Below are 9,600 nucleotides of genomic sequence, written 5' to 3' on the forward strand. Positions count from 1 at the left end.
AACAGACACATGCACAGTGCACACACTTAAACAGACACATGCACACAGGCACGGTGCAGGCAGGGCCGGCTTCCCCGTGCTTCCAGCCTCAGTGTCCCACCTCTTCTGCTGTGTCCACAGGGTCTTGCCCGCAGGACGCCAGGCCCAGCCTGCTCCGGTAGGGCCTCATCCTAACCTGTGCACCAGGGTCCTGTGTCCACCCAGCTCACACTCTGAGGACCCAGGTGGACAAGTCTGTTGGGCAGACACCATACAACCCAGCACCTACCCCAAGGGAAAAACAAGCTCGGCCCCCAACTTCCTCACTGACCTCCGTCCCTTGGGGAGAGCTCCCTGACACTCCTAAAATTCTGTACTTGTACAAATAAATGCCTTCCCCAGAACCGCAAAGTTTGGACAGGCACACGTTCATTCTTCTGAGGACAAGGAGGCAAAAGGGCTAAAAGCATCGCTAGGGTTTTCCTTCTCTATCCCACCTGCCTCCAGCTGCGCTCACACCTGTCGCCATCTGGAAGCCTCCATCCTTCCCTTGAAATAAACGTCCCCCTCCTGAACCAGGCGCCCAGTGCACAGCGGCATGTAAGTAGAGAACTCACAGTCAGCCTGCAGGCCCCGTTCAGAGGCCACCTGCAGCACAGCACCTGCCCCTGCTGCAGGAATGGAGGGATCCAGCTGCCCCGCACGCCAGCACCCCTCTTCCGGGGCAGGCCCCCTCTGCCAGGCGTGCAGATGGCCATGCAGAACTGACACCCACCAGGGTTGCTGCAGACCCAGTGCCAGACAGGCTACACCTGTGAGTCCGGGACACAGCCCAACTCTGTCTCCTCCAGGGGTTCCAAGAGAGGAAGGAGGGGCAGCATGCAAAGGAATAGGGAGGGGACAGGGGGTCAGAGGCCAGTAGCAGAGCCCCAGACTCCGTACATCAGGGCCACGCTGCCCTGTGTCCCCCGAGGAGCCCTCACACTCAGCAGGCATCCCACTTGGATATGGAGGCGGAGCAGCCAGCACAGTCCCCAGAGCAAGGGTCACGGCTTCTGAAAAGAGTACAAGCCATGGTGAGCTTTCCCAATTGTCTTGGAAGGCGCATTCCCCAAAGAGGGGCAACGGGGACCCCAGGTGGGGCAGCATCTTCCACGTGCCTGGGTGGGTGTGGGCAAGACTAGGTTGCTCTCAACCCACAGCTCTGCTGCTCTCCAACTGCAACGAGGACCCTGAGAAGTCACCGACTGCTTTACCTTGGCAATGGGAATGTCCAGACTCCAGTGCAGGCAGGGGGACAGCGAGCACCTAGCGGAGTCAGTGTCGTGTCCCCTCCCTGCTCCGGTTTTACTACCGTTTCTACAACTGAAACGCTGCACAGCTTATCCACTCAGGGAACCAGGGCATCAGCTCCCTCTGCTCCCAGCAGACCTTGTCTAGCTTCAACTTCAAGACGGCTGCTGTCTGACTCCATGTGATGCGATTGGGAATGGACGCAACGGCTACCATTTTACAGTCTGATCACGGGAGGCCACACCTCTGCTACGTGCTGGGTGGTGCACGTTTGTTTTACACCTCACAACACTTCCAAACGGCAGGAATTGTATCCCCATTCTACAGATAGGTCACTGAGGCTCGGAGGGGCTGAGCCGCACAACCAGGTGCCAAGCGACAGGCCCTATCTCCAAAGCTGGTCTTTCCACACCTGCATCTGTGCCCCCACGTAGCTGAGAAAGTGGCTGAGCAGGAGAGTGCAGGGGAGGAGGAGCCCGCTCCCTGGGGGCAGAACTCATGGGAAAGGTTTCCAGCCCCTGCCCATCCCAGAGTTGGTCACGTGAGAAATCAGCATCCTCGCTCGATGCCACCCTGATAGGAGTGTCCCTTTGTACTTTAACACAGTGGCCTTGAGTGACTCCAGCCCAGAGGTCCGGAGCAGCCGAGGCCCTGGCGAGTCTGCTGTTCTGAGGCTAACAAATATCCAAGTGGGAGAACTGCACCAGGAAGAAGCACGTGATTTTACAGCACTTAAACAACAAAGAAGCCTATTGAGTGATACAGCTACTGTAGAGTTTTTGTTTAAAACCCTCAACTTAGAATTGGAAGACGGACTTCAAATTCCAGCTCTGCCACCTAATCTGTCAAGCTGCCACCACAGTGTCCTTTTGAAATGACTTGATGTAAAAATATACATACAAGTACTTTGTAAACTGCAATGAACCAAGGAAATAATTTAAAACGCTATCTGTTGGTCTATGATAGATAAATCAAATCCCACAAGTACCTCAAACACGTGTGATTTCACTTCCCTTCTCCATTCCTCACTCTCCCGAAGCACTTTTTTTTTCCCCCTAACAAAACTCATCAGGACTGACCATCTGCCTCCACAACGCGCCAATGGCGGTTCTTACGCAACAACCATCAGTTTATCTGCCAGCACCTTTCATCCCTCCTCCCCTCTTCCCAAAACTATCAAAGTAGACGCTCTGCTTTCCAAATCATGGAGTCAACAAGTAAAGAGCCTTTAAAATAAGGACCCACGTGGGGTACGAGGAACTCCTCGTCTCCTGTGGAATGGTCTTTCATCTACTCGTGACGGTTGCAACACACCGAGTCCCCGCACGCCCCTGCCACTGCGCTGTGCCAAGTCCTAAACCGCTAGCGTTTACAAGCTTGCTGTCTTTGTGACTAAAGCTGCACCAATAAACCCCAAACCGCATTAATGATAACCTCGTTAAATATAAACTAGCGTGCAATTATCCAAACTACCAACACAAACAAAGAGGGAAAAACAGCCCAGGAAACCCATGGGTTCCTAGAGGCTTCTGGAAGTCAAACAAAAATAAAACTGCAACATCACACAGTTTCTAAGAGAGAGTAAGATATAATGATTTAACGATTCCTACACACGACGCTAAGCCAACCATCCATCTGAGCCCCAGGATCTAGGAGTTTGGTTCTTATATTGCACACGGGCTGAGACTCGAGGGGGACATTTCTTAGAGGCAGTGGCCCTGGGGATGACTCACATCATCGCTATCAGGCAGGGGATTCTTACAGAAGCTTCTGCTGTGCAACACGCATCCCCTGCTAGCTCACACAGCCCCAGAGAGGACACGGGCACGAAACGATGTGTGACATAGCCTCTGGTGCCCACGCCCAGAAGCCCGCTCTCAGAACGGGGAACGAGCTGTGGCCTACTGCTGGGGAGGACACGTCCCACCATGACCCACTCAGCCTACCGAGCAGCCCGCAGGCTCTGCCCTGTCTCTGTCCACAGCACACTGTGAGATGGAGCAGAAACGCAGCCTGGAGGTCAGGAAGCCAGGGTTCAATGACAGCTCTGGACTTCAGCTACGTGGCCTTGGGCACATTTCCTTAACCCAGCAGCCTCAGTGTCCTCAGCTTGGCGAGATGGCATAGTGCACACACGGCACCCAGCACATGCGTGGGGCAGCAGGCCTGGCTGGTACATCTCCCCACCGTACCCCCGGTGACAGGGACAGACCCATTCAAGAAGTTCGTTCCCCTGCAGGACTAGGGGCAGAAGGAGGGAGAAGGGGAGTGGTGGGGACTTCTATGGGAAAAGACAACACCCTGGGGTGGGGAAGGGCAGAGCAGCGACAGGACCAGCAGGGCTTGGCAGGGAAAAGGCTCTGCAGGAGTTGCTGTCCTGTCTCTGGGGCTCTGATCTCTGGGTTTTGTTTGTGCACCATGGTGGCTGTGATGGGGCAGGGTGGGGAAGGGGCTGGTGCATTCCGATGCCAGCCAGCCCCTGATGGACCCATTACCAAGCCCTGGCCACTGGGAAGGCCACGGTTGGGCTGGAGTGCAGAGACCCCAGGGATGGAGGGTCCATTGGGGCAGGGGGCGCTGAACAGGCTGGCTCTGCAAGGAAAGGCTGGAGGCCCCTCCCTCGGAGCAGCCAGTGGCAGTGAGACACAAGGCACGGGAGGCCGGCAGCATCAGAGGTGGGTTTCCGAAAGGGCCCTCTGGCAGCCTGGAGAAAAGGGAACGTCCGCCCAGAGCCTCTCGGAAGGAGGCTGAATCCTTCTAGGACTCAGACCAAGGCCAAGGCCAGGCCAGTGAGGGTGGCCAGGAAGGGGTGAGGACCCAGTGTGCCTCCAGGACATATAGCCTGGGGCTACCACCAGGTGGCCAACTTCTCCTGACAAGCCTCGGAGTGAACAGGTTAGGAGGCTACATGGCTTTGGTCGCAACTACTCCACTCTGTTGCTGTCGCACAAAGAGAACCAAAGACAACACACACCTGGGTAGGCACGGCTGTTTCAGAGAAAGTATTCCATGGGCACTGATGATGGGGCCTTGCCCCAGGGGAAAGGTACCAAAAGGACACATTTAGGGGCAGGGAAGATTAGTGTGCCCATTTCACAGATGAGAACCTGGTCAGGGTAAATGGCAGAGCCGCAAACACCATCCCTGGGGGTACCAGTTCATGCTCCTGCTGTGCTATGCTCTGAACAGCCCCAGGGAGGTGATGGGTGGGGCTGGGAAGCGGGAAGCTCAGGCAGGTGTCTGGCTGGACTCATGACTGCCTTCACAGGAACCTGCTTCCCTGGTCTGGCACAGAGGTCCTCCCTGGGAGCCCGCAAGGGGGCGCTCTTTAGAAAACCAGAGTCCACAGTGACCTCCGAGGTCATGAAGGACAACCTCTGCTGAGCTCAGCTGCAGCCAATCTAACACGGATTTCCCAGCCCGATCCACACACCGCAGCCGGGGGAGGGAGATGCAGCAGAGCAGGGACCAGCAGCCAGAATGCCCGCTTCAAGCCCAGCGCACACTCAGGCTGAGGGGTGGCAGGCTACTGACTTCATCTCTCTGTGCCCAAAGCAAGGGAAGGGATACAGGAACCCTGGAATCCCCATGCTGTGCCTCGTGTTTGTTCAGTAGAAACACCGGGTCCCAGACCTGGCGCAGCGGCGACTCAAGCCACGAGCTGCCCTCTACCCGACCACTCACCACCCTGCTAGGTCTAAGTCGCCTGTTGACATCTGCCACCCGACACAGACGGGCTGGCGCCCTGGGGCTGCCTCTCCTCCGTCTAGCACACTGGTGCCTCTTGACTGACATTGGTTTGGGTCAACTGAGTAAGTGACACAGGCAGCAAGTCCCCCCACTAAAATTTCCTCTGCCACCTATCTGACAAAGGTCATCCCTGGCCTGCTCTGTGAGCCTGGCCTCCTGCCAAGACTCGGGTCTATAAAAGTAGGTGGGTTTTTTTTTTTTTTTCCCTTTAAAGACTTATTTGAGAGAGAGGGAGAGAGAGATCTTCCATCCACTGGTTCACTCCCAAATGGCCACAATAGCTGGGGCCAGGCCAAGAGCTTCTTCCGGGTCTCCAACAGGTGCCAGGGTCCAAGCACTTGGGCCATCCTCCGCTGCTTTCCCAGATGCATTAGCAGGGAGCTGGATGGGAAGTGGAGCAGCCGGGACTTGGACTGGCACCACATGTGGCAGCTTCACCAATTATGCCACAGCACCAGCCCCTAGAAAAGTACTTTGTAAACCTGATGGCTCAGGCCGTGAGGGCCACTCCAGATCAGCTCCCTGCCAGGGAGTGGCGCTGGTTGGAGGCTGACCATCTTACAGGGCAGCAGCTTCTGGCTTGGGAGGTCTCTGCTAGTCCTCAGTCTAGTCACGAGGCCTCTGTGTCCAGGGGAGCACAGGGGAAGGGGGGTTTGACAGTTACCCTATGTTGAGGGAAGCCACACACCCTACGGTGCCTATTCTGCCAATCAGGGCCAGCGCCAGACACCGCTGCCATCCACCTGATTCTTCAGTTAGGCTATCGAGTCCCCAGATCAACTGTGCCGGGGGCCCTGCATGGGCCACAGGCCTGACACGCTTGGGAGGCTAGGCCTGCAGGGGTAGCAGGCCCATTGGCCCCAGCCCTCTCCTTCATAGAGAACCCAAGGCCCAAAATGCAGGCTTCCCGGTCCTGGATGGGCACTCCCTACCCGGCCTCAGATCACCCGACTCACCTATAATCTTTCTATTCTGCTCCAAGGCCACCTGCCCTAGGCCGTGACCCCAGCTAACAAGTATATCCAAGGAAGGGGAAAAGTCCAGGGCAGAGCCTGCTGGGACAGTGCCAGGCGGGTGGTACACAGCTGGCGATGGCTGCCCACACCCTCCACGGACAGCCGAAGGTGGCATGGACTCACTGCCCTCCCTGGGCGCCTGCCAGCTCTGAGCGGGCTGCCCAGCCACCCCCGAGCTTGCTCACACGACAGGCTTTGGGAGCAGGGCAGCGGGTGGGCCAGGGCTGCCCCTGCCACTGGCGTGGGTCATTCGCTTTGCCCTGGGTGGGGCCCGGTCCATGCCTGACCAGGGCCTGGGGCTGCAGCTTCGGCTTCCACATTCCGGCTGCCGGAAAAACAGCTCCACCATAACTCGTGTCTGCTAACTGCGAGGAGGTCAAAGTCCTTGCCGGACTTCCAAGACCCAGAGCGGCAGGTGCCTCCACAGGTGGAGCGCACAGGGTGGTGGCTTCGGTGGCTTGCCTGAAGTCACGGAGTCAGGCAGCGGAAAAGGCGGGGGGGGGGGGGGACGGGACAGGAGTCCAGCTCGCATTTTCCTTTTGGTGAAGATACTGGGGCTGCAGCTACAGCACGGGCCAGTTCCCCTCCCTGCCCCTTCCTCCCCCTTTAGGGGCAGGACCGAGTGAGTGGTGGGGAGAGGCCCGAGCTCAAGCTTTAAATGCTAAGCCACCTTGGGCCAGTGGCTTCACATCTGAGCCCCAGTGCCCCCACCATGCCTTACAACCAGGACAGCTACGCGTGCTGGGAAAAGCCTCCCATCTCAAAGCATGGGCTGTCTGCATCGCAGGGAGCCGGCGGGGGCTACAGAGGCTGCAACACTCCACATGCTGGCCCTGGGAAGCCAGTGCTCAGACAGCCTCAACAGGGACCCTAAGCACAGGTAGCCCCCGGAAGGGCCCAAGACCAACCAAGGCTCCCTGCTGAGGACAGAGCACCCAAAAGGGGCCCCAGCCTGCCCAGGGCCAGACAGCAGCATTAGTGGCACTAGCATTCAAACTTAAGGCATGGGGCTACACTGCACTGCTGCCTTCCTTCTGCGTAAGACCTAACTCTCACAAGGCAGGACGCTAACCCAGGTAATTCTAAGCAGCCCCCGTGTGCTCCAGCCAGCTGGCACACAAGCTCACCTGAGCTCGACTCCAGGCTCCTGGGCCGCTGGCTGCCGGCTGCTGCCCGAGATGAAGCTTTGAATCAAAAGGAAGCCCAAAACATGACTTATAAATTTATACTCCCCATCACCTATTAACACCTTTCGGGGTCCTGTGAGCCAAGAAACAAGGAGCACGACAGGGCATGAAGCAAAAAGGCGTTTGATTTTACTTGAGCCTGCTGGTGGGAGAATCCACAGGCCCACAGGCCTGGACTCCCTGGCCACCCTAAGCCAGGTGTAGGGAACCTTTCCTCTGGTTAGGGTCATTTGGATTTTTATGACATCATTCACAGGCCATAAAACATCAGCTCAGAAATTCGCCTGCCATAGGTTTATTGAATCTCAAGTTCTGCCTGCAGGTGCCCGGGCAGGGCCAGATCAGATGATTTTGCAGGCACTAACAATGAGAGTGGCAGGCAGCAGCAAAGCTGGGGGCAGGGGACCACAAATGGGCTCAATCTGGGGGAGACCAGGAGAGGGAGAACAGAATCCCACCAGTGCAAGTGGCCTGCTGTTTCGTGCACCAGGGTTTATAGCCAACGGCTCACTGCCTATGGACCTGGCCACACAGTGGAGTGGTGGAGGGAAAGACCCGAGTTCCCTCCCTGGACAAAGCTGTGTCTGACTTATCACCCAGACCTCTCACTGCCTGGGCCCATCTGAGGCAGTCGCTCAGCCTCTCTGGTTCTCTTGGGCTCCTTGCTCGTGAGAGTCACATTTGCCGAGTGCCTGCCCGTGCCAAGGCCTGGGCTGCCAGTGAGGCTGTAGGTTCAGAACTTTGAGATGCAGACATTCAGAAAGCTCCCATGGCCACAGCAGGGCCAGGAGCCAGGAACTCAACCCAGGTCTCTCCTGGGGTGGTGGAAACCCAACTGCCTGAGCCGACACCTGCTGCCTTCCCAGACGCTCATTAGCAGGAAGCTGGGCTCAGGAGCAGAGCTGAGCCTGAACCCAGAGACATCTTAACCGCCAAGTCAAAGGTCCACCACTGGAGCCTGTACCTTAGTGCCACGAGGGCCTATGGAATTCCTTAAATAGCAAGCAAGGACTCTAGGGAAAGTATAACTGAAAATCCACATGCCAGGAGCACATGAAGCCGCAGCAGATGGAACCTCACTGGCTAGCAGAGTTCCCTAAAGGGAGGCATATCAGAAAGACACAGGGAACCCAGGAGGGCCGGCCCCAGCCTGACTCCAGCGGTTTGTGCTCTAAACCACACTTGGTCTGGGCAGGTGAGTGAGTGATCCTAAAACCAGGGACAACGTTCTTGAAAGCATCACAGTGCAGGAAGCAAGGCCACGTTCATTGGCACTCCACAGCCAATACAGTCTCAGAGGGTCCTTCTTAAAGCAGCTGTACCTTATTTTCCCCTTCTCTACGTCACATTGGATGTGTCTGTGGGTAGCTGTAATCTTAAAACATAAATGCCTATCGAACTGTCCGTGATGGATTATTTAGAAATAGAGGAATGCAACTCTTCCCCTCTCATCTCGGTGCGTGTGCTGGGGTGGGAGTGATGGGTTAAAGCCCCTACAGGGTCCCGTTTATGGGATGAGAGAGTAAGTTCCGGCTTGGCTCGGGAATGCTCCATATGCAGGGACATGGGTGTGCTGGACAAAGAGGACAAGGCCTCCCAAGTCACAGCTTTCAGCACAGGGACACATCTGTCTGCCGGGAGGATACAGGGCAGCCCCGCGCAAGGGCTTGGAACGACGCGTATGTTTATCCTAACTCCCGTGATGACCCGCTAGGCTGCCAGGCTTCCGATCAAACTCTGGAGTGGTTAGGAGCTGCCTTAGAAACTGCCAAGTGTGTGCCGCTCACCCCGAAGGGCGGGATCTCCCTGCCGAGGGCTGACCCGCCCATGCAGTCTTACAAGCCCTGACAAGGCATGTCAGCATGGGACCGCCACAGGTGCCCTGTGAACTACTTCAGCTGCGCAGTCACAGGCTGCCTCCCTTATGCACTCTCCCCGCCCCAGCCCTGCCTGCCCACCCCTGGGTGCTGGAACTGCAACACTACATGCAGAGCCCTGTTAGGATTTCATGGACTAAGCAAACTTCTGCACCAGCTGAGCTCACTCTTCGGGGAGGAAGTTGAGTTTACTCAGACCTGAGCTATCCGCTGAGCATTCCAGGACACAGGCTGCACCTGAGACTGGCCCCACCCATTTCCACACCTGCAGAACGCGCCTCTCCCGCCATGGGGAAACTGAGGCCGCAGGAGGTGCAAACCACTGAAACAAGGTGGAGTCTGAACGGTGACTAACTTCTCAGCAGGCCTCAGACACTCCCAGGGAGCCCAGCTGTCCCTACGGGCTGCCCCCAGTCCCCCAGCCCTGGGAATGCAGCCAGCAAGCTCCAGCTGCTTCCTAACATTCCATGCTTTCGCTGAGACACCTAACACCTTCCG

The 9,600-nt window shown here is 57.0% G+C and overlaps 1 protein-coding gene across 9 annotated transcripts in view; it reads right to left on the minus strand.

Annotated features, from left to right (window-relative positions):
- CABLES1 (Cdk5 and Abl enzyme substrate 1) overlaps positions 1–9,600 on the minus strand; it is a 105,185-nt gene that overhangs the window by 94,006 nt on the left and 1,579 nt on the right. The window lies entirely within an intron of this gene.

This window comes from Oryctolagus cuniculus, chromosome 10, assembly GCF_051225735.1.
Source record: "Oryctolagus cuniculus isolate XC-2025 breed Fujian yellow rabbit chromosome 10, ASM5122573v1, whole genome shotgun sequence".
NCBI classification, from domain to species: domain Eukaryota; kingdom Metazoa; phylum Chordata; class Mammalia; order Lagomorpha; family Leporidae; genus Oryctolagus; species Oryctolagus cuniculus.